The following is a 25,426-nucleotide window of genomic DNA, read 5'->3' as shown; positions in this document are numbered from 1 at the left end:
CATTCTAAGAACAAAAGAAAGACACTAAGTGACATGGTCAGGTGTGTATTTTACAAAGGTCACTCAGGCAGCCACTTGGAAAGGAGACTTGAGACTATAGCCCATGTATGTAATGTATACAAAATAAGCGGTATAGTGCTGCCCCCAAAAGGTGCTCAGTAAACGTTAATTCTATTTCCTTCTCTCTCTCCCTCATTCCCCATCCTAGGCTAGGAATATCCTTTTTAATTCCTACTCCTTCTTACAGTCTCTACACTGTCCGAACTTACTTCCAATGACATGCCATCTGTATATTCTGCATATTAGATAGGAAAATTGTGGTCCAGCAAGAAGAATGCAATTTGCCTGGTGTCACTCAGTAGGACTGCAGCAGGGTGAGAACTTCCCTGCCCTCCCCTGAACTGGACTCTGGGTTGACCTGAAGATCAGGACCAAAAGGAGGCAGCAAGCTCTGGGCCTTCCTCTGGGTTCGCATCCTCTCCCCCCGCCTTCCCCATCACAGAGATGCTCAGAAAGCTCAGCTGCCAGTGAATTTTGAGCTTGGGGAGGAGCCAGGGTTCTGGAGAAAGCCCCTCTCTAGGGATACTCTCTCCTGCTTGGGTCAGATAAGGGCAGAGCACACTATAAGAAGTCATTTCCCCAAAAAACTGGATGCCCACTAAGATGTCAGCTGATCCTATCAACATCACCAGGAAGCAAGTAAGGGTTGTAGACTCCTTTTCCCCATCTAGAACCTGAGCCCATAGTGTTCGATGATTTGTTCAGGGATGAAGAAAAAATGGCAGAGTTCTAAGTAGAATAATAGAACATGGCTGTTTGGAGAATCACTGAGCCCAAAGTCCCACTGTACAGATGAAGAAATTGAGGTCTAAGCAGGGAATGGGACTTGCCAGTGATCATGTGCTGAGGAAGTGGCACAGCCAGGACCAGGAGTCTTGCATGGCTTTTGCTTTCCAGCTCCCCAGGCTGCCTCCCTTGAAAAAGGTAGAAAAGGCAGCTGGAGTGAGGCTGGGATAGGGGGGCAAGAGTCAAGGACAGAGTGGCACTGCCTCCCCAGGCCTGCCCTGCCCCAGGTCTCAGCCCTCACATTGCTGGCGGGTGTGGAGAAACCTGCCAAACCAGTCCCTGAGCCAGGGCCAAGTGGTAGAGCCCAGAGCTGCAGGGACATGGGGAGGCAAGGAAGCAGATACCAAGAGCTGGGGGCAGGGAGGGCACAGAGGCTTCTTGTTGGCCTGCCGGCCCAAGCCAGTGGGGACTGCCTGGGGACAGGTATGGTGATCACAGTCAAAGTGCTCTATCACCAGGAATAGTACATGGCAGGGCTCAGCAGGTCTCTATCCTCATCGGCCTGCCTTCCACTTCCCTTCCTGCTCTGGACACACGTTAGCTGTCTGTGTCACTTGGTCAAGAGACCAAGGAATTTATCTGAGCAGTAAGACAGGAAGCAGGAAAGAGTGACAAGACAATATAGAAGCACTCGCCCCCCAGCCATCCTCTACCTACCAGGTACCCTCCTGCTGTACCCTTGGCCCTCCCTGACCTCAGTGAGTCTGGCCCAGAAAAGAGCTGCACACAGGCCACACTGGAGAGAGGGTTCAGGAGATCTGGGCTTCCAGCATGGGTCAGTGACACCCTGTGACACTCAGCATTGATGTGGGGAACCTGCTCTTCTCAGGCTTCTTCTGTCACCTTCCTATGGTGGAGCCAGATCAATGCCATAGTTTCTGTGGGCCCTGAGGTTCTGCTTTCACCCCACCTCCCCCCTAAACCTTCCCACTGCCTGCCCAAAGGAAAGCATAAGAAGTCACACCTGCCCGTGTGAGGGTCCTGCTAGACAGGCCTGGACAGGAGCCGCCTGACTAAAACCTGTTCCCTCCACTCTAGTGCAAGCTAAAGAAACAGTTTCTCCCTGGTATTCAGGTCCAAGCTCAGAAATCACCTGAAGGGTCTGTAAGACACTGGAGGCAACTGCTAGGCAGGAGACCTTGGTGTCAACCTAGGCTCCAGTGAGCACGACACATGGGTCAGGTAAGTGCCCCACACATGTCAGGGACTGTCTCATATCTTCATCAATCTCCTCCTTCAGTAGATGGGAGAAGGAGGATCAGAGAGAAGCAAAGACCAGCCTAAGGTCACATGGCAAGGCCATGGCAGAGGTGGGACCACAACCTAAGCCTGACCCCCAACCCAGGGCCCTCAGCACATGCCACTCCCCCAAAAGAGGCATTTTTCCAAATTCAAAATCATGCACCCTAAGGAACCAAGAGGCACCTTCCCCACTATCCCTTGGGAACTGCCAGATAGTAGTATGAAGTTCTTCTACCCAATACTAATCAGGTGTTGCCTTAGTCTGTCAGGTCTGTTTTAACAAAAATACCATAAACTTGGTGGCTTATAAATAACAAAAATTTGTTTCTCATACTTCAGAGGCTGAAAGGTCCAAGATCAAAGTGCCAGCAGATTTGGTGTCTAGCGAGGGCCAGCTTTCTGGTTCATAGATGGCACCTTCTATGATCACATGCTGGAAAGGCAGGCTGGCTCTCCAAGATCTCTTTTACATAAGTACTTATACCACTCATAAAGGCAGTGTCTTCATGACCCAATCACCTTCTAAAGGCCCCAGGGTGTTCAGGCTTCAACACATGAATTTAGGGGGACAAACATTCATAGCATGTGTTTACCTGCAGTGCTCATCTCTGTATCCCAGCAAATGGGACAGTGCCTGGTGTACAGCAGGAACTCAATGAAAATTTGTTGCTCAATGGAGGAGCAACTGGGAGCAGAATCCTTTTTTAGGCCCAAGGACCAGAGTAAAAAATGGGAAAGTGGGAAACAGATAAGAAAAAGAAAATTTGAATCTGGCCTGTCTGAGGTATTGAACAAGCAGGGACACTATCAGACCAGAACTTCCAAAATCCTGGGCCCAAAAGTGAGAGACAGGTTGTCATCAATAACACAGAATGTGCAGACTTCAAAGCCTGCATGTGTTCCTGTGACTTGGCAAGGCCACCAGACCTGTCATTCTGTGCTTGCTCACCCTCCAAAATTTAGGGTAAAAAATCAAGGTGAGCAACAACCACCCTGCACTTCCCTGTCAGGGTGGTCAGACCCAGAGGAGGGTCCCCATTGTACCTCAGGCCAGGAGGTAAGCTTCCAAAGCAGGAAGACCTAAACTGAAATCAGGGAGATGTCACTTGGCCTCTCTTAAGATCCAAGATCATATTTATAAAACAGAGATGGTGCTACTTCTCCTGCCTCCCCTGAGGAGTATGCTGAAATGCCTACACAGCAGCAATGGATGGGAATATGCACTGTAAACTGCAAAGTGCCAAACAGATATGAGAGATTAGTAATGAAAATAACATTGCCATCACAAGCCTAGCTGGTCCCTATAGCATCCCAGTATCTAAATATCAATTATCAACCGGGCATGGCGACACACACCAGTAATCCTTGCACTCGAGGCTGAGGCAACAGGATTGTGAGTTTGAGGCCTGCCTGGGCTACAGAGTGAGTTCAAGGCCAGAATGACAACATAGTAAGAACCTATCTCAAAATAGAAATAAACAAATAAGTATCAATTGTCATCATTGTGATTTTTCAACAACACGATACTATTAAGCATTAACTTATGTGCCAGTTGCAGTGTTAAGCATGTTGCCTTCATTTGCTCATCTGGATTCCATACTCTCTGAAGTAAGGACCATTATTTAGATGGTAAGACCAAGGCATCGAGAAACAAAGCCACTCATTCAAACTTGGTAGTGGTGGAGAGGGCTCTACATACAGGTTGCTCTGAGTCTGGGTGGGGCTCGAGCTCCTTTCAGCTATACTCAACTGCCCAGGAAAGAAAGAGCATGTCACCTTGTTAAGATGGCCCTTGCATTTGCCAAAGGCTGATGTGGCCCTGAGAATATGGTCACCTCACTGACAGGACTAGCTGGTATTGTTGTTCCTAATTTTTTTTTTTTTTTTTTGTACCAGGGATCGAACTCGGGTCCTTGCACTTGCGCAGCAGGCAGCCAAACCACTGAGATAAATCCCCGGTCCTGTTGTTCCTATTTGACAAAGAAAAATATTGAGCTCCCAGGAAATCTCAGCAACCATATTTCTCAACACATTGATGATAAAAAATTAGGAATACAAGTTGGGCATGGTGGCACATGCCTGCAACCCCAGTACTCAAGAGGCTGAAGCAAGAGGACCACCATGAGTTCGAGGCCAGCCTGGGCTACATAGTGAGTTTGAGGTCAGCCAGAACTACTTAGCAAGACCTTGTCTCAAAAAAAAAAAAAAAAAATCAGGAATACAAAAGACTGTGGACTGCCCGGCAAGTGCAAGGTCCTGGGTTCAATTCCCAGTACCAGAAAAAAAATTTTTTTAATTAAAAGACTGTGGAGAGTGCATTCAGAAGGGGAAACTGAGGAAAGGGGAGGAACACAGGAAAGGAGAGGGACCTACCCAGGTCATCCATTCAGACCCTTCCTAAGACCTTCACACCTGGTTCCTGAACAGACTACGAAGGAGACATGTTGGCTACTCTGGTTTCATAAGGTTGCCCCCACTCCATGACAGTCGCCAGCTGAAGCCAGTTACTTTTCTATTCTCTCCACATACCAAATGAGACAACAGCCTTGGTCGATAACAAGTTCTAGAGGCCAACATCACTTCCTCAGGCCAAAGCAGAGCCCAGCAAAGGATTCTTGGTGTCCTCACGCCCTGTCATCCCCAACTCAAGGGAGACTTGGCAATAAAACAGTTGCCAACACTTGGACTTCCTGGGCAACAACACATGAGGTTTGCTCCTGACCCTCTTCCCAAACAAGTCCCTCTACACTTTGCTGGGAGTTTGTTTCATGCCCTTGGAGGTTGTTCTAAGCTCCTTGGAGCCTCAAAGATAGGGTCCATCATTGTATCTGTTAATGAATGAGACCCCGAGGATGAGAGAGGGGAAAGGACTGGTTCAAGGTCAGGCACAAGTTCATGAGTGGCAGAGTTGGGATCTTAAACAACCCTCTGCATACACAACACCTCCGTTGGACCCTCCCTGCAGAATCACAGCCAGATCCATCTCCAACCTGCCTCCTTGAAGAAGGCTTTCCCAACACCCCAGACCAGCCTGCCTCTCTTCTCTGAAATGGGGGAGGTTGGAGTATTTTTCACTTGCTAAAACTGTAGTCTATGTAATTCCCCATCAGCTGGTCAGGGAAATTTCTGTGCCCCAGCTAAACTGCATGATCTTTCTTCCTTTGAGCTCTACAGCCCAGTGGTTAAATTATCAGCACAGCCTCTAGCTTTGAATCCAGCTCCATCAAATTATGAGATCTTTTTTTGTGTCCTAGTTTCCGATCTGCCCACTAGGGATAATACTATTACCTGTCTCTTAGGGTGAGGATTAAATAAAATTAAGTAAGACAGACATAAATCACTTACAACCATGCCTGGCATAGAGTAGGGGCTTAATAAATGGCCACTGGCTTTTATGATTAGCTTTTCATAATGTTACCAGTGGCTTTTACCCTGTGATCAGTCCAAGACCAGGGCACCAATATCAGGGGCAGCAGACTGACAAGGGCCTCTGGGGTGGTGACATATGGATGAGCTTGGTCTGAGAAGCAGGACATCTGGGCTGCATTTCGGCTCCATCAGGCCCACCTGTGCCCAGCACCAAGGGTGCAGAGGAGGAGGGCAGGCAGGGAGAGCAGTATTAGAGAACGGACTGAGATAGGCTTTCCCTGGATCGAGGGCTATGTATGGATGACCTACCATTGTTCTTCGCTGCTTAAAATTCACCAGTGTCTCTCTGTGTTGCCCAGGCTGGTCTCAAACTCCTGGGCTCAAGGGATCCTCCTGCCTCAGCCTCCCAGGTAGGTGGGACTACAGATACCGGCCACTGTGTCAGGTTTTAGTGCCTTTCTGAATCAAAGCCAACTCATTCCCTTTGCCCATTCTTGTGACCAGTTTCATTTCCTTCTACGCTGCTAGCTGTCATCTCCTAGGTAGTCACCTTGCTCCCCCCAGGCCTGCTCAGGACCCCTTTGGTCAACTCCCCAACACCAATAACACTATCTTGTTCATGCTTGATTCTTCATCTGAGTCTCTAGACCACTAGAGGACAGAGATAGGCTGGTCATGCTGATAGTCAGTACCTCAGCATCCCCAGAGGTAGCACAACTATAGAATAGGTACTCCATCAAGGTTGGCTTAATGAACTCGGGGTTGGATAAGATGGAATAAAAACCCATCCTAACTCTATAAAACTCAATTCAATTGCCCTGGATGAGTCACTTAATTTTTCAGGACTCATTTCTTCATACATTAAATGGGGAACATTATTCTTGTCCTGCTTCCTCAAGGCTACTGAGAGGATCAAACAGATGTGCTTTATAAGATACTACTTTCATTAATGCATTTATTCAACAATATATGTTCAGTACCTATCACATATGGGGAATACTCTAACATGATAACAGTTATTTTTTTAAAAAAATAAGATATCATTCGTCATAAAATTTACCACTTTAAACTACATGATTCAATGGCTTTTAGTACATTTATAAAGTTGTACAACTATCACCACTAATTCCGGGAACCCAGCTAACCTTAGCATGTGCCCCTACTGCCCTTGGGAACCCAAGCCTCTGGTTTTGAGTTGGTCCAGGTGTTACTTTTCTGGGAAAGCCCAGTATTCTCCTTAGAAGGATTTCTCTAGGACCAAAGTGGAACACAATGTAAACACTAAGTACACATTGTGTTCCACTTAGTGAAACAAAGTTACAGGTTCCCCTGGGAAAGGGCCCATCCCATCAGCCTAACCCCAGCCTTTTCCTAGACTTCCCTCTCCATCTTCCCTGAATGCAGCAATTGTGCTGACCCTGGCCTCAGTTTCCCCACCCACTCCTGAAACTCATGCTACTGACATTCCATAGAGGTATCCCCCAATCTCGCCCACCTTGTAGGAAGAAAAATCCTGGCCTGTTACGAGAAAAAGCCCTACTATTGTGAGACTGGCAATAGCAGTAGATTGGAGCTGGATTTGGAGAACCCTCAAATACAGAAGTGGTGAGTGAGGCTGTATTCTGTAGGTCTTTGGAAGCCTAGGAAGCTCTGAGGACACAATCCCCACCTACTGGGATGGACCAGAGGGGGAGTCCTGGAGGTGAGGAGGGACAGAGAGGCCAGCCCAGAGGCTGTCCCAGTGGTTGTCAGCACTGGGAAATGAAAAAAAAGATCAGGACTCCTGAACACTGTGCTCTAGCTCTGCTCTGTCATTTTTTGCTGGTATTTGCTCTGTCATTTTGCTACCTTTATTGAGCCTCAGTTCACCCACCTACAAAATGGAATAATTACACCCTCCCTCCTTTGTCTCTCAAGATTATGGGATAATCAGAGAGAGAGATGATGAAATGAAGAGCCTGCATAGGAAAAATACAAAGGACTTGAGCTCTAGCCCTGGTGTAAGCCAGATGATAAAGGGCCATGGGGTTGAAGAACCCAAATGGAATAATTCCACTGGCCCTTCTCTGCCTCTTTTCCTTGTACGAGATAATCTAAGGAGAGATATGGAGTCGCAGAAGGAATGTGAGTCATCCTTCTGTGGCCCCCAGAGACAGGTTCTCTGGCTCTTAGGCAGACAGTAAGCTGGGGGAATGATCTGTTACTACATGGAGGAGAGGCTAGGAGCAGTCACAGGAGCCAGAGTCAGGAAAAGGATGAATGGGCAAGGGGAGGAGAGGGGAAGGCAGTTTTCCTTGCTGAATCTTCTGTATATCAATCCCTCTTTGAGAAGACAATGACATCGCCACCTTCCATGTGACAGCTGCAATTGTGTCATTTTCCTCCTCTGAACCTCAGCTTCCTCATCGAAAAATGCGATAATGAAGCTCTAGACATGCCATGAGTCCAACTCAATAAGCATGGCTGTCATTTTTCCATCCTTTGAAACCAAGCAGGCTCCCAGGGCCAATAGCATACTCTACCCCAATCTTCCATCTGAGTTACTGGAGAAAAGCTCAAAGTATCTTTGGGACAGAGCCCATGAGATTAGCTGGGGGAGGATGCCTCCATTGGTCAGGGCTTTGTGCTTCAGCCTGATGCCCAAAAAAGGGCTGAGGAGGCTTCTCACCACCAAGGCTGCTAGAAGCCACCCAGGGTCCTGGAGTTCTATGCATCCTGAGGGAGGGCAGGCCCCTGCCAAAGGACCAAAGGGAGCACTTTTTCCCCACTCACCACCAGCAGGAGGGGAAGGAAGCACTTAGCACCTCTTGATGCCCACACCCTTGTCTACCACACAGATGGGGGCTATATCTCAGGAAGAACTCAGGAGGAAGCAACTGGACACCTGTGTTCGGCTGGAGAAGATCAAACTCCTCCACACTTGTGAACAGAATAGTATGGAAGGAAGAGGCACTTTCTGTGGGGTCTGAAAGCACAGCTGGCCACAGCCCCTAACCCACCCCCAGCTCTCCAGCTGGGGGCAGATGTGATGACCCCCGCTTCTCCCTTCCCTGTCTGTTCCCAGTCAGCTCCCTCATCCTAGAGAGCCCCTCCAACCAAGTGTCCCCTCTACTCTCTCCTCTGAACTTTAAAGGCATTTTGCCTGTCCCTCTCAATGGCAATTTGCACGTTTTGTCACAGGCACACTTGTACACATTTATCCCCGCTCTGGAGTAACAGGTGAGGACAATGATCTCCTTTCCGGGTTCTAGAGCCAGGCAGACCAGAGCTCAAAGACTAGCTTTGTGGTTTCTTAGCCATGTGATGCTAGGTCAGCCACTTATCCTCTCTGAACCTCAATTTGCTCTAGAAAATGGGCTCAATAACAGCATCTTTTCTATAGAGCTGTTGCAATTAAATGATATAATAAAGCTGAGCTTGGTGGCACACACCCACAACTTCAGCACTCTGGGAGCCTGAGCCAGGAAAATCTCAAGTCTGAGGCCAGCTGGACAACTTAGGGACTTAGTAAGATTCTGTCTCAAAATGAAAATTAAAAATAAACAAAGAGCTGGGGATGTGGCTCAGTGCAAAGGCCCTTGGTTCACTCCCTAGTAAAAGGGGGAGGTGGGTGTGGCACAGAGTCACTTGCACAAAGTGAGAGCTCAGTAATGTAACACTAGTTATAGGGATTTTCCAGGCAGCTTCATGAATCATTTTTCTTTATATCTCCTGAAATATCCAGCACAGCACTGAAAACTGGATGGATGGATGTTATCGCTTCTCGGCCTTTTGGCTAAGATCAAGTGTGGATAGATGGATGGATGGATGGGTATAGAGGCAGATCTGTGTGTAACATAAGGAAGCCCTGGGCTGGGGATGCAGTTCAGTGGCACTGCACCTGCCTTGCAAGTGCAAGGTCCTGAGTTCGATCCCCAGTACTGCAAGATTAATAATAATAATAATAATAATGATAATAATGAAGCCCTTTCCAAGAGGCAGAGCAGTGCCACCTGGGTCTGGCTGCCTCTGTAGGTCATTAACCCCATGTCAGAGTGGAATGCAAGCAGATGAAGGACAGCTTCTTGCTCTACCGAGCAGAAGCAGGAGACATGGTGGTCAGAATGTGGGCTCTGAAGCTAGACTCCTTAGGCTTGAATCCCACCCCCTCCTCTTACTTAGTGTATAGACTTAGTTGCACCTTAGTTTCCACATGCTGTTCTGACACTCAGAAGAGCATTATGAAGTACCAGGCACTTTTGGGAGGCTGAGGCAGAAGCATCACATCCCAGTCCAGCCTGGGTAACTCAGCAACTTAGTGAGATCTTGTTCCACATTTTAAAAAGTGTTGGGGATATAGCTAAGTATGAAGGCCCTGGGGTCAACCCCAAACCAAAAATCAAAACAAAACAAATAAGCAAACAAACAAACAGAAATAGAGAAGCAGAATGTAGACAGTTCATCCACATTCTACAGAAGGTAAAATTGAGGCCAAGGCTGCAGAGCAAGTACTTGAATCTGTGAGGCTTTGACTTGTAGGCCAATGCCCTCTGTTCCAGGCTGCCTATGAAGATTTGTTCCCTCTCACATTTCCTGTCCCCTTCAGTAAGCTGATGGTGGTTAATACCTACAGTCTCACCTTTCTTGGAGTTGCCTGCCACTGAGCCTGGCCCCTTGCAGGGCTTCAGGAAGCTGGAGGAACATGTGGAATAAGTGTACAAACTGACCTCTGCCTCCTCTTACTGAGTCCTCACCTCCTATGCATACGCCTTCCCCTGTCTCCTCACACATTGCCCAAATGTCAGAGAATGGCCAGGCAGCCCCCTCCTGGGAACTTCTAACCCACCTCCTCTGTCCTGGCTGCGCTACGGCTATGGACAGAGGCCGTTTTGTTCCTATGCTTCTTGCTCAGGGATCTCCATGGGGCCCACGTCCTGGCAGGAAAGAGCCAAATCACCCCTTTTAACTGGCGCTAAAGGCACCCCTACCCCCTCTCCCCAGAAATAACATGCTTCCAGTTCTGTTCACCATTCATTGTACCTGCCCCAGCTTGGCTCAGCCATGCCCCATCCCCCATAGTCCCTACTTCCTACACACACACACACACACACACACACACACACACACACACACACAGGAGTCCAGTGGTACCTCACATCTATTTAAAACTAAAAACCAGAGGATTCTAGAATGACAATATCATGTCCCTGCCTGTGGTGTCTTACTAATAACCCACAATGACATTTGCATGTTACTTTGCAATTTTTCAGTCAATGTAATTTCACTGGCTTGGTTCCCTCTCTACAGCCTCACCTTGCCAGAGTCAGCACCCCCAAGTTACACAGGAGGTTTGGCACCCCCTAAGCCAGTGATTTCCGGTGTCCTACCCAAAGCAACGGTAGGGTCCATGGCTTTGTTTGAGCATTACTGAGGCCTGAGGAATTAACCAATTATAGTCCCAGCCCTACCCCAAATTCAACAGAAACTACAACCCCTTCAGTTTATTTTGTACTTTGAGACTCTTGAGGTTCATTTGAAAAGGGGATTCCCCTGCTGGAGATTTTGAGAAAACACCATTAGTCTGACCCTACCTTCCCCTAACTCCCCCTGGACAGTGAATATATGACCTTGAGGCCAAGAGAAAAGAAGCACACACAATAGTCAGTAGCTGAGCCAGAAGGAAAATAATCTCTCCTATAAACCTACTCTACAACTGGCAGCTGTTACCCAAAAGAAAGTCAGAGCACCAGGGCCTGCCAGCCCTGGTAGCATGGATAAGCAATACCAGCAGAGCAGACTGTCAACAAAGAATGCTTGGTGAAGCATTTTCAGCTCCTATCTCAAAATAACCCCAAACCAAAGAGAGCCCTCAGTACCACTCCCTTTTCAACCCTATCAGAAACCTGTGGCCCAGACCAACCCTCATGCCAACTTAGAGGTTAAATACATCAAAATTGAGAGCCTGAGGGCCTGAAGACCTCTTTGCCCAGCAGAAGCAGAAGACTAGGTGGTGTCACTGGAACACTCAGCCCTCCTCCATGCATACCAGCTCCCTGGGAAAGACATCCTCAGCCAGGAACCTGGAAGGAGGAGACATTACTAGCTCTTCTGCACGAGCCCTGGGCCCCAAGTGGGCTGGCAACTGAGAGGCTGGCACTGGACTCTGGAGGAACTTCAGGGAAGTTGCTGAACCTGTTACACTGAATGGCCAACTATGGGGCTGAACACAGAGAACAAGAGGGAAGGTAATGAATCTGAAGCTGCAGCAGCCCACAGGGCCAGGCCTGGAAGGGCCCTGGAGAGCAAGGTGAAGGTGAGTCTTCACTCTAAGAGTAAGGGAAACCCCAAAAAATGAGCAAGGGAAACCACTGACTCTCGGGGTAGAGAAGGGACTAGAAAGGGGCAAGAGTGGCTATGGGAGAATCAGCCAGGAGGTAGCACAAAGGCTAGACTAGAATGGTTGTAGAAGGGGCAAAGTAGACAAATTTCAGAGACACTTAAGGGTGGTGGCCACAGACCTTGGTGAGGCACTGGATGGAGGGAGTTGAGGGACAGCAGGGACCCCTATCCTTGGGGCTTTCTTCCATGTCAGCCCAGTGGTCTCCAGCACCCAAGAGAAAGCAGACTCATTGCTTTCTCAACCTACCTATCCTGCCTCAATCTCCCCATCTATGAAATAGTTGAACTTGGAGACTCTTAAGTCTTTTTCACTTTGGTACTATATCCTGGTAGTTTTTCACAGAGTATTTAAACCCTTTGCCATCTTCCTTGAGCCCAACCTTCAGGCCTGGCCTGGTATGCAATGGACAGAATAGTCAGAAGGAGAAACCTTGGGTCCTCTGAACTCACACACTCAGAAGAGTCAATCTCCAGGTGAGAAAGATATTTAAAGAGAGAGAGAGAATCTCCAGGTGGGTGGATGTTTCCACTTCACATAGAACATGAAAAACGGGAGGACAGGAAGACATGAAATGGTATATGAGTTTGGGTCCTGGAGTTACACAGACCTGGCATGAACTCCAGGAGAAAGTGGCTCCTTCACTTTCTAGCTGTGCGGCCTGAGCAAGTCACTTCTCTTCCTCATCCAGAGGAAGCCAATGGGAGGATGAGATGAGATGTTGTACATGGAGAGCTTGGAGGAACCACCATGTACAAATGAAGAAACTGAGACTCAGAGAGTGAGATGACTCGCTGAAGACCACAGAGTGACTAATGGCAGAGCTGAGACCCCCCCCACATCAGCTCCTGGGCTGAAGAGCCCAGTTTCTTAGCCATCAGGCTGTACATATATTATTTTGTTTCCTACCTTTTGGATGAGGAAGTCAGGCTAAAAAAATTGAAATAATGCGCCCATGGTTACAGAAAAAATTAATAGTAAGAGAAGAATTTGAATCCAGACCTCTGGTGAAAAGCCTGTGGTCTCCCTGTGGATATGCAGAAAGTAGATGTGGATATGCAGAAGTAAAGAAGCTCCAGATTTCCAGGGCCTTTTAAGTCCAGAACAGAGATGAATGCAAATTGGGGTGATGTGGGGAGAGAGATGAATGCAAATTGGGGTGATGTGGGGTGTGTGAGTGTGTGTGTTTGTGTGTGTGTGTGTGTGTGTGTGTGTGTGAACACATGCGCATCCTCCTTGAGAGGAAACTAGAAGAAGCTAGTGAAACAAAAGCCTCTTTCTCAGAAGGCATCTCTGGGGACTGGGCAGAGAGGAGGGGTCTGACAAGCAGGCCCGCATCCTGTTTGGGCAAAGCTGAAGGCTGGATCTAAACAAGCAAAAGCAGCTCCAGTTTGGCCATCATCCTGCTATATGATCCCCACCCCCTCCACTCACCCTGTCTCCCTCCTCCCTCATTTCCCTCCGTTCATCTCATCTCTGTCTCTTCAAAGGGTGTCAAGATCATCCCCAGTTATGGGAGACTAACAATACCTTTCTTTAAAAGCTCCAGACTCATGGTCAGGCCCTGCTCCTACAGCCTCACATGGTGGTCTCCTAACACTGCCTCCTAAATCGCAACAGGGTTGGGGGAGTCCTACACGCATGTTTTGGCTGTATAGCTAGGTGACTTCCCTTTGACAGGCATCCACTTCTTCATCTGTAAAAAGGGGGCTTGTCTTTGCCTGATCATTGTCCCTTGAGGTATCATACAAAACATCCCTCATATCCCCATCCCAGCTTTCATGCTCAAATTCTCAACTTCTCCTTTCCTGTGACCAATGTCCCAGTGAGACAAGGACATAACTAAATCCAAGCTGATGGGTGCAGCAGTAGTAACATCAGTCCTACTAGTAGCAGTGGCAACCATCACTACTGTTAATATGGGGCTGCTCAGATGTGCCAGGTATGGTGCTGAATCCTTCCCTTGCATTGTCCCAGGTAATCCCCTCCATCACCATTAGTCTCAACTGACAGATGACAGACTAAGGTTCAGCAGAGGGAAGTGCCCAAGGTCACACACAGAGCAAGGGAGAGGATGGCCAGGAAGAGAACCTATAAGAAGCTATCTTATCTTGGAGGCCACAGAGTTATCCAGAATAACATTCCACCACACAGCATGACCAGGGCTAGTAAAGGGGGTGTGGGATACCTGGCCTACTATGTCTCCCCAGACCTCCTCAAGCAACTAGTATTTATATAATGTGTATTATTATTCAAGGGTGTCCAACTCAATTGTCTGGCTACAACAGCATTGTCCAATAGGAATATAATGTCAGGGGGCCGGGAATTTAGCTCAGTGGTTCCGTCGCCTGCCTCGCAAGCACAAGGTCCTGAGTTTGATCCTTGGTACCAAAAAAAAGAATAAAGGAATAGGTGAAATTAATTTTATAATATATTTAACCAAATACATCAATTCCATCATGTGATCAATATAAAAAATACTATTTAGCCAGGTGTAGTGGCATCCACTTGTAATCCCAGCTATTTGAGAGGCTGAGGCAGAAGAATCACATTTTTGAGGTCAGCATGAACAACTTAGGGAGATCTTGTCTCAAAAAAAACATGGGGTCAGGAATTTAGTTCAGTGGTTCCGGCACCTGCCTGGCAAGCAAGTGTGAGGTCCCCAGTTCGATCCCCGGTACCAGAAAAAAAAAAAAAGATGGGGATGTAGCTCAGTGGCAGAGCATTCGTGGGAAGCACTGGGTTCAATACCTAGTACTGCCAAAAAGAAAAGAAAAGAAAGTATTTTTTTTTTTGGTACCAGGGATTGAACTCGGGTCCTTGCGCTTGTGCAGCAGGTGGCAAAATCACTGAGCTAAATCCCCGGCCCAGAAAAGAAAGTATTTAGATATCTTACATTTTTTCTTTTTATACTAAATTTTCTAAGTCTAATGTATATTTTACATTTACAGCTCATCTTGATTCAGATGCTGAACTTTCATCAAATATTTAGATTCTCTTAGCCTTTACAACTGAAAGAGTATATTTATGAATCTAAGTTCCCAAATATTCATAGACATTTATGTATTAATTGAATTTTTAACTAATTGAAATCAAATAAAATTAAATATTATATCAAATAAAAATTCAGTTCCTCGGTCACACTAGGCACATTTCAAGTCCTCAATAGCCACATGAGTGGCTGCTGTGGGGCAGCTGCAGCTCTGCAGTCAAGTCCTCGGGTACATGGGCTGGTGGCCTCCTTGGCTCTAACCCCAGCTACGCCTCTGAGGTAAAGTTGTGTTTGAATAGTATGGTTTCTACTCACTTAACAAATCCCCACTGAGCCTAATACTAATATCCACCGCTGGTACCTATTATTTCCACAAAGATAGTGACAAAGAGATGTGAGAACCCTTTGTTCAAAGCATGACACTGGCTCAGAGAAGTAGGCCACCTGCCCAAGGTCACCAGCTTTGATGGACCTGCTGACTTGAAGCCTCAGCTCAGTTCCTAAAGGTGACAGGGGCCGGCCCTGAGGCTTGGCTTCTAGGGAAAGAAATAAGCCTTTTCCCTATTCTCAGGGGGCCCTGCTCCCCCAGTCTAGTGGCAGAGAATGGCCCAAAGTAGGAAACCCAGAGAAGAGGCTAAAAGGACAGAGAGCAGGAGAAAGGTATGCTCCCTGAACTGTGTGGTGTGGAGGACCTGTGTAGAGGGCTTAGGCCACTGTGACCCTATCCCAATCCCCTCACAGCTACCTAGCAGGAGGCAAAGTCAGCACTCTGGGTGGCTCCTCAGGGCTCTGCCACCCTCCCCCAAAAGCTCTCAAGCAGAGGCCCTTGAACTAGTGCCAGAGCCAGTACTCACCTCACAGGGTCACCTCAGCTGGAGGCAAGGGAAAGAGTCCAAGCAGCAGCCTGCCCCTCGGGGAAGGAGAGGGAGCTGGAGACAGATCTCAGAGTAGGGAAAAGGTGGTCAGTAAAGGCCAGAAAAACCTGGGTGGCTCCACCCCTCTTCTGAGGAGAACAGCCAGCCTGCTGTCCCCTCCTGCCAGCCCAGACTGTGAAACTCTCACCAGCTATTAGGTTTAACAATTAACTCTGATTGGTTGCTAGTTCAGCAGGAGGTTGTTCCAGCAAGAAGTCCCATCTGGGGGTAGCAGGACTTGGAAGGGGCAGAGAGTGAGAAGGAAGAAGGGGGACCAGTGACTCCTCACCTCCTCCCCCATCCTCTCTCTGCCAATGTGGGACAGCCCTCTGTGCTAAAGGGTGGTGGCATAAATTCCACAAGGCTAGGAGCCGTGCCTGGCACATAGCAGGTACTCAATAAATATTTTTAATCAACAAATAAGGTGCTGGATAATAAGACAGGTGAAATGGCTGAACAGGCTGATAGAGGAGCAGGGAATGTAAGCAAAAGTTGCTTTGACCTGGGTTGGGTGCTCCTTGACCCTTCTGATCCCAGGACCTCACAAAGACTGGAGCCACAGCCACCTAGGGCATGCTGGAGACATGGCTTTGAAGTCTCCCAGCTCTGGACGATGCTCCTGACTCCATTCTTCCTAGCCAGGACCTTGGAAGCCTTGGCTTCTTAGCAGTTAAGGAGGTGATACCAACCCAGTACAGGGCAGGATGGTGCCAGGCCCAAAGTACTAGGGGGGCTGGGCTGTTCTAATGCAATCTCTTGCTGCTTGGCAACAGCCACCTCTTCTCAGGCCACCCCCTGATTTCCCCCACATCCCAATATTCCCCTGGCTCCCACCTATATGGCCCTTTCTTCTTTTCCGGAAGGAAAGCCTAGAACGATGACGGCTCCAGCCCACTCGCATCCCACTCACTTGAAATCTCACATACCCTGGCAACAGATTGCTCCCAATTTGATGTTGGTTTGTCATTTGCATTCTCCTTGGGTTCCCTGGTACCCTCCTTATCCTTCTCCCCACCCCCTAACACAAGCCTGGGTCCACAGCCCACCACAGACTCATGGGAACAGTTCCTCCAGTGTTCCCAGGCAATATCTCCCTGTCCTGGTTTTCTGCTTCCCACCTGTCTAATGTGGTAGAAGGAACTGGGTTAAGGGATCATGGCTTCTGCTCTGGTCTTTAGAAATTCTGACATTTCTGGGATCATTTTGTACTTGAACTTCAGACAAATCAGGATTCAAATAGTAACCTTGGCCAGGTACACAAACATCCCTGCAGAGGCCCAGAACTAAAGCCCCACCAAGCCATTCTCAGCTCCATCCCAGACAGAGATGGGCCAAGCTCTATGCTCCCTGATCCCACTCCTGCTTAGAGCTTCTGTGGCTCCCCAGTCCCTCCACCATAAAGGCCTCACTTTCCTGCCCCACCTCCCAGCCTTCTCTTTTGCTCTCCATAGTGGCATTGAGAACCATCACTCCTCCAAATTCTTCTTGGCAAGACAAAGCTTGACCCTGACCTCCACCTGAGGTACTCACCCTGAGCCCCTTTCCTGTGCAGATTCTGAAGCCACCACAGCTTCCACTCTGCTCTCCCCTGCACCCTTCACACATATGCTTCTCCATCCTCCACAAGAAATACCTGCCTCCCAGGATCCAGTTGCCCTTTCTGCTTCCTGCCACGCGAGTGCAATGTCACCGATGGCACAGCATCTACAAGACTGTTCACTGCTCAACTCACTCAGCCATGTCTCTGCTAGATGCTGACTCCTTCTCCTGGGGTCTCCATAGTTCTACTTGACCTTAAGACCCTGGAGACCTTGGAAATCCTGTTATGATTTTTCCTATCTCTCACTCTGGCCACCTAGCACAATGCTCAGAACTTAGTATATGATTGCTGAAACAACAAGATAATTACCATTAAGGAAAAAAAAGAATTATAATTGTTTACCAGTCATTTGATCTTTACAATGATATCTGAGCATTTTACACATAAAACTTCAGTTAACTTTCCCCAACCCCCCAGTAGACTTGCTTTTCCTGTGCCATTCTTCTAAACTGAGAAAACTGAGGCTCACAGAGAGGAAGTAACTTGTCCAAGGTCACATAGCCAGGAAATGGTAGTATCAAGACTGGAATTCAAGTTTTTAGCCACTGCCTTACTTAGCTTCTTTCCAACCCCCAAATAAAGGAGGGGATATGTGAGAAGTTGCGGCTTGCCGGTGTTGTGGGCCATAGGAGCTCCAAAGAAATGAGCCCACCCCAATGCTAGAGGCAGATTCTGCCAATAAAACTTCGTAAGTCTGGATTAAGTGCCCACTCTGTGCACAGCCTTGTGCTAGGGGCTGGGGAGCAGAGAATGAGACACGAGACATTCCAGTATTTAAAGGCTCATAACATAGTGAGAGACAAGCCACCTCCCTTGATGGAGGTAAGACTGAGCAGAGCTAGTCCCCAGAAGGGAACAGATAAGGTGCTAAGAGAATGCAGAGGAGGTAAAGAGAATCTCAGTGTGTGGTGGGGGAGGACTCCCGAGGCTTTGTGGGACAGAGGCTGGCATCTGGGCTGAGCCTTGACAAGGCAGACAGGATTTTGACAGGGATTGGGGAAGGGTGGGGGTGGCATTCCTGGCAAGGAGGAACAGAGGGAGCAAGGGGAAAGACACAGGTGAGTGCTGGGTGTGTCCCAGGAGCTGCCGGAAAGGCGTTCTCCCAGCCCTCCCCTTGGCACTGGCCCAGAGGTCCAGCCCTACAGCAGGCCACCCTGAGCTTCCCCAGACTTGCAGGCACCTGGTGCATTTAGAGTAAATGGGGAGAAAAAGGAAGAGAAGGCCTGAGCACCTGGGCATGTGATTTGACAGGAGTCAGAATGCATCTGTCCAGAATCCTAGGAGATGGAAATGTTCAAGAGGGCAGCCCCACTACAGGAGAGTAACACTAGGGAGGCAGCAAGAAGGTCAGAGAGCATGGAGTGGGCAGCAGGAGATCCAGCTTCCAAAAACCCAGATCAAGCTATCCAGGACCTTGATATTACCCTGTTCAACATCCATTTTACATTTGGGAAAACTGAAGCCCAGACAGGAAAGGAGTGGACCATAGTCCCTCAACACCTGTATAGCAAAGCCAGCAATGTACCTAAAGGCACCAGAGACCAGCCTCCTTCATCTGGCTCTGCCATCAGCTTCCTGGTGACTCTTCTCTAGACATTCTCTCCTACTCCATTAAACAGCCCTGAGGACACTGACCCTGGTAGTGTAGCGCACTGGATGCTGGCACTGTAGAAAGGTCAGTGCCCCTTAAGTCACATGGCCGGGGACACATACCTCTCCTTCCTGAGATTCCAGGGGCTTCACTGTAAATTGCTGATAGAAACCTCTACCTTGGAACTTGTCCTGGAATTTTGAAACACTGCATCAGATGTGGGATGCCCACATAGAAAGCCAGAGTTGTGGGGTGGCAGGACCATCTTTGAGGACTTCCACAGGACAGTGGGGTTCTACCTGTCAGCTGTCCTGACCACCCCCCCCCCAGAGAGGAGTTTGCCCAGAAAGCTAGCTGCACCCAGTAGGTCAGCTAATACTAACTTCAGAGACCAAGCGGGTCCACCTTCTCCTTGTCTCAATTTTCCCCCTATCTCTGAGCAATGAAAAAATAAATTTATCTATTTCTATTACTTTGGGGAAAAAAAGAAAAGAAAAGAAAGGTCAGTGCCCCAAGATGGTGGCACAGCATAAGGCCTAGGAGGCAGGAGTCCTGGACTGGAATTCTGCTCTCAGAGTAACTTGTCCTTAGAATCTGAGTAAATGTATCCCCTTCAGTGGAGCCCTAAATGTTCTTGCAGGCCCCATCAGGGGCAGTCAGTTTAGGAAAGATTCAAGAGTACCTGTGGGCTTTGGACAGATCCAGATTTAAATTCAAATTTACTTCTTGCTAGCTGAGGGCTAGATAGGCCTTGGGCGAGTTATTTAGCTTGCTTTGATGAAACAGGGACTAATCTCTGCCTTGTTAGGTAATTGCTAGGATTAAAAGACATAAAGCAGCCAAGCATTGTGGCACATGCCTGTAATCTCAGCACTCTGGGAGGCTGAAGCAGGAGAATCACAAGTTTGAGTCCAGCCTAGACAACTTAGTGAGAATGAGATTCTGTCTCAAAAAAGGCTAGGATGTGAAGGCCTTGGGTTCAATCCTCAGTACCAAACATAAAAAAGATGTAAGGCACATGGAGCACTTAGCACAGGGCTTGGCACACAGAAATCAGTAAAGGCAGATAGTGATTTCTAAGTCACAGGGTGAGCCTCAGGTGAGGATCATCCAGGCCTTCTAATTATTAAGTGGCCCCGAAACCAGCCACCTGAAGTGACTTTACCTTTAGACTTCTAATCTAGAGAGAGGGTGGGGAGAGAGGAAAGAGGAAAGACAAAGAAGAGAGAATGAGAGAAAACCCAAAAGTGGAGGGAAGAAAGGAAAGGGGGAAGGATCAAGGGGCCCAGGGTGAGGGAAAGGAAGATGACTTGATGGAAACTGTTAGAACAGGATAAGCCCTCTCTTCTTTCCAGAGCCTCCCCACAGCAAGTCTTAGAGGGACACGGCCTGCCAAAAAGTGCAACCCTGGCTGTCAATAGGGCATTGAAGCCTTGGGTTACCTCCATGTGCTGGCTCCCCATGCTGCTGCCTGGCAGTGGCTTCCTCTCCTCCCACTGGAGCAGACAGGGATGATCACAGCCAAGCTCATAACCAAACACCTTGCTGTTTCAGCCTCGGAGGCACCACAAGCTCACTCAGGTACCCAGGGACCGCTTTCTTGCCATTCTGATTCTGACTCAGCAGGACCCTTCCCTGATAGGTCCCTACCTCTGGGACCTACATAAAGCCCCCTGTAGGCCTCTATGTGCCCCCAGATCCTGCTTCTGGGCTAACGTTGCAACTAGGGAACAGCATTATTCAGCCCTTAAATAGGAGCTGTGAAGCAAGTATTCTAATTGCCACTGGTCAGCTGTGTGTGTAACTTTGGATGTCACTTCTCTCTGAGAATCATTCATGAGTTTCCCTCCCCAGGCTAGTGAGAGCAACAAGGACCATCTCTGGGGACCAACAAAGTCCTCCCAACCCTGACAGCGGTCATGCCATGCTGCTGGGCACAAAGGGACACAGAAAACCCACCTCAGGAGGAGTGAGCTCAGCTGGGCTCTGCTGAGAGTGCAGCAGTTGTGGCAATGACTAAAGGTTATTATGATGATGACTATTATAATTAAAAATCACAGCAACAACCCCTTAAGCAATTTACAAAGAGTGTTCTCATTTTTCTCCTGGGATCTCAATCTGGTGAGGTAGGTAGTGCTAGATGATGATTATTCACATTTGGCAGATGAGGGAAGTGAAGTAACTTGCCCCATCTACTAAGGGCAGGGAAGGGCAAGCTGAAGAGGAAGTAATGATTATTGAGTGCCTATTGTGTGGCCCAGCTCTTATGTTGATCGTGTCTCAAAAAAAAAAAACCAAAAAACTTTCATGAACATAGGGGGCCGGGGATTTAGCTCAGTGGTTCTGCCACCTGCCTCAAAAGCGCAAGGACCTAAGTTCGATTCCCAGTAACAACAACAAAAAACCTCTCATGTTGATCATGTCTCAGCACCACAACACTTGTAAAAGCTATTATCCCCATTTCACAGAAGAGGAAACTGAGGCTGAGAAAACATAAATGATTACTCTAACTCTCGTGGCTGCTCTGCTCAAATCGGGACCAGATTTGTAAGATTCCAAGGCTTACTCTCTTTTTCCATCTTGCTGTCTATATTGAGCTGAATGGTGACCCCCCCCCATCCAAATTCCTGTCTACCTAGAACCTCAGAATATGACCTTTTTTGGAATAGGCTCTTTACAGATGTAACTAGTTAAGTTAAAATGAGGGTAGGTCTTAAACCTACTGTAAAATGGCCAGTGTCTTTATAAGAAAAGGAGGAGACCCAGAGATACAGGGAGAAAGTCATGTGATGACAGAGGCAGATACAGCTGCAAGCCAAGGATCACAAATGGCAGCTACCACAATCTAGGACAGAAGTCTGGAACCGACTGTCCCCTACCCCAGCCTCCAAAAGGCACCAATCCTGATGATGGTTGATTTCAGACTTCTAGCATCCAGAATTGTGAAAATAAATTTCTATGGCTCTAAGCTCCCTGGCTTGCAGTACTTCCTGACAGCAGTCCTAAGACTTTATTGTGTCCTTCGAATAACAGACCTGAAAACTCTAGTTTTCAGATTTCCAATCTTTTGGCAGCAGGTGGTTGGGGCTGTGGTAAGGAAGCCTGGGGCCCCTTGAGAAATCACTCCATCACAGGAGTTTCTTGATGTTTTGGGCCTGGGTCCTTGATTCACTCTGCTGGGGCCTCCCACTAAGTTTGTTTAGCAACCCTGCCCAGTGTCCAGGTCAACAATGCTCCCCTTCTGCCCTAAATCATCCTCTACCACCACCTGGAGAGCTGTTTTTGAAATGCAAATCCAATCCTTCCTGGTTGGCTCCACTCTCCCCCCAGCTCCCTACCACCTGCAGTACTTGGTCAAGCTCTCTAGCCAGACCTGGCTCAAACCTTCCTTTCAGCCTAATCTCCGCCACTCACCCCATGTATCCCCCACCACCCACCACCTCTGCTCCCACCACAGGGAACTATCTGGGGCTCCCCTAACAAGCCATGTTGCCTTTGAACATTTTGTTCTGATTAGCTAGAACACCAAATCTAACCCAAACATCATCTCTGCTCTGCATGAAGTCTTTTCCTTCATAAGTAACCACACCCTGGCCCCTTTTACATGATCCTTGTGATATTTCATCTTTACATTGCTGTTCCTATCTCCAGTCGGTGAAGACTGCTGCATTCATTTCTCTTTCTGGGGGCTAAGGCCCAAAACAAAGGCATTCAAGAATGTTGAACAGGGCCAGGGATTTAGTTCAGTGGTTCCATTGCTTGCCTTGCAAGCACAAGGACCTGAGTTCGATCCCTGGTACCAAAAAAAAAAAAAAAAAAAAGAGAATGTTGAACAAAAGTGTGGAGTAGCTATAAGAGTAATAAGATATAACATTTACCAAACGTTTATATATAGTGTCCACACCATGCTAAGCATTCCATACCTGTTGCCTCATTTAATTCTCAAAACAATCCTTTGAAACAGAGACTATTAATGGTCCTGTTTTATAGCTGAGAAAATGAAAGTTGAAATTATTTGCTCAAGTCCACGCAACTGTATATGGCAAAGCCTGAACAACTCCAGAGCCAGTGCTAATAACCATCACAGCAGTCCTTCCTTATCAGAGGCTTCACTGTTTGTGGTTTCAGTTATCTGTAGTCTGGAAGTATTAAATGGAAAATTCCAGAAATAAACAATCCATAAATTTAAAAGTGTAGGCAGTTCTAAGTAGCATGATGAAATCTAACACCATTCTGCTCTGTCCTGCCTGGGATGTGAATCATTCTTTTGTCCAGTGTATCTCCCCTATATATATTACCTGCCCATTAGTCACTTAGTAGCCATCTTAGATCAATATATAGTTATCAGATCAACTGTTGTGTTTGTATCCCAATGCTTGTATTCAGTCCTTTTTATACATAATAATGGCTCTAAAACTCAAGAATAGTGATGTGAGCAATTTGGATACGCTGAAGAGAAGCCATAAAGGGCTTCCTTTAAGTTAAAAAGTGAGACAGGAAAAAAAAAAAAAACATGGTATATGTAGGGTTCAGTACTATCCATGCTTTCAGGCTTCCATTAGGGGACTTGGCACATATCTCTGATGGGTAAGGGGGAACTACCAGTGGATAAGGAAGAGAAGACATAGAAGTTAAAAAGACAGATAAATTTGCTTGAGAAAAGTCTGTGTCCTGCTTGGAGAATATGTTGTCAAGGATTGAAGGGAAATTTTGGTTGTCATTTAGCATCATGTTTCATTTTATAAATTAATTCATTAGAAAAATTTATTGAACACAAAGTATAAGCTAGGCACTATATGGGACATCAGAAAGATTAATAAGGGCCAGGGATTTAGCTCAGTGGTGCCACCGCCTGCCTCGAAAGCGCAAGGTCCTGAGTTCAATCCCCAGTACCAAAAAAGAAAGAAAGAAAGAAAGAAAGAAAGAAAGAAAGAAAGAAAGAAAGAGATTAATAAGTTCCAGTCGAGTGACAGAAAGCCAAACAACTAACAAGTTCATATACAATTACAAACTCTCATAAGCCTTATGAGAAATAGCAAATTCTAAGAATGTATACCAGGAAAAACTGATTTAGCTTAGGGAATTGGCAAATGCTCCCCTGAGAAAATGACTGTTATGGTGAAATCTGAGGAGTGGAAGTTCACTAAGATAAGAAGCTGGAGAAGAGTATGTATGCTAGACAGAGGAAATAGCATGTGCAAAATCCCAGAGCCAAAATAACTCCTGGTCCCTGAATGACTTAAAAAGCCAGAGTGGCTAGTTTCAGAAGAGTGGGCAAGGACTGGATCTTGTAGGTCAAGGTAAAGTCTGGAGAAACTGAACAGAGCCCAGAATTCCCATACTGAGAACCTGGCCCAGAGCAGTCACTGTCAAAGAGCCATTCCATTAGCCAGTGAAGGAGTGATAACAAGAAGACCTGGGACCTGAAACCAGAAGCCCTACCTGCCAGACTGGGCTTTAGGGCTACTCAGATGTTTCAACCTAGAATGGATCACACTTTGAAGACCATTGTTCTAAGACAGAGTGAGGGAAGTTGAAGATGGCAAATGGGGGCCATGGCCTGAGTCCTTGGGCAAAGGAAGGATGGATTCTAATGAGACATGCTCTAACACTGAGCAAGGGACAGGGCCTCAAAGATCCTCATCCAACTGCCTAGCTGCTCAGCCAGGAAACAGGGGCTTAGTGAGTTTAGATTCTTTAACATAGAGAGGCTTAATAAAAAACGTGTTGTATGAACAAATAAGTCTATGAAGGGAGTTTGATCAAAGTCAAAAGGCGACTCCTGGACCAGACTGCAGGGTCCCTGAGCACCAGGGCAGGGCCTTTCCCTTGTCCTGACAGTCAGAAAAGGAGACAAGCTTAGCTTTTTCCAGACTCTGCAGCCTTTGGCAGAGAAACACTAAGAATTGCAGAAATCTGCTACTGGCCCCTAATTCTATCACCCATCCACCTTCCTTCCTTTTACACTCAGCTCCCTCCTTTTACACTCCAATTCCTGTGCATTTATCCTGGCAAGCCACACAGCAAAGGGGGAGGTGGAGTCACGGGGAAGAACTGCAACTGAAGGAAGAATTCTTGTACTTGCATGTCCTTCTCCCTGAACAATTCCTTCCTTCTGCAAGAATCTCAGTTTTTCTCTATCTTTGTATCCCTGTCAAACTCCAATCTACTTACATTTCAATACCAGTATTTGAAACCCACAAAGCCAGGGACTAAATTCTCAAACTTCCTTTTCACCCAATTTTGCTAAAATAGTGTGACTCTGGGCAGATTTTTTTTTTTTAAATCCTACTCCAGTTGGCAGCAAAATGGCACTTCTCGTGCAAACCCACTTGCACAGACTCACTAGTACACAAACACGTATTATACATACATAAAAACAAATATACCAGAACTTATGAAAAACAGATACCATGTACATCAAAAGATACCATAGTCACTGTTCATTGATAAAACACACGTATGCGCCCAAACACACATGAAATGCCACGAGAAC

General features: G+C 47.3%; 1 protein-coding gene across 9 annotated transcripts in view; it reads right to left on the bottom strand.

The window, feature by feature from the left end:
* Epb41l1 (erythrocyte membrane protein band 4.1 like 1) overlaps positions 1 to 25,426 on the bottom strand; it is a 127,502-nt gene that overhangs the window by 92,667 nt on the left and 9,409 nt on the right. The gene's annotated exons all lie outside the window — the stretch shown is intronic.

The sequence above is a fragment of the Heterocephalus glaber genome, unplaced genomic scaffold (genome assembly GCF_053883595.1).
Source record: "Heterocephalus glaber isolate CG9 unplaced genomic scaffold, H.glaber_assembly_v1.0 deba00001532, whole genome shotgun sequence".
NCBI lineage: Eukaryota > Metazoa > Chordata > Mammalia > Rodentia > Bathyergidae > Heterocephalus > Heterocephalus glaber.
This window is presented reverse-complemented; position numbering and strand designations above follow the sequence as displayed.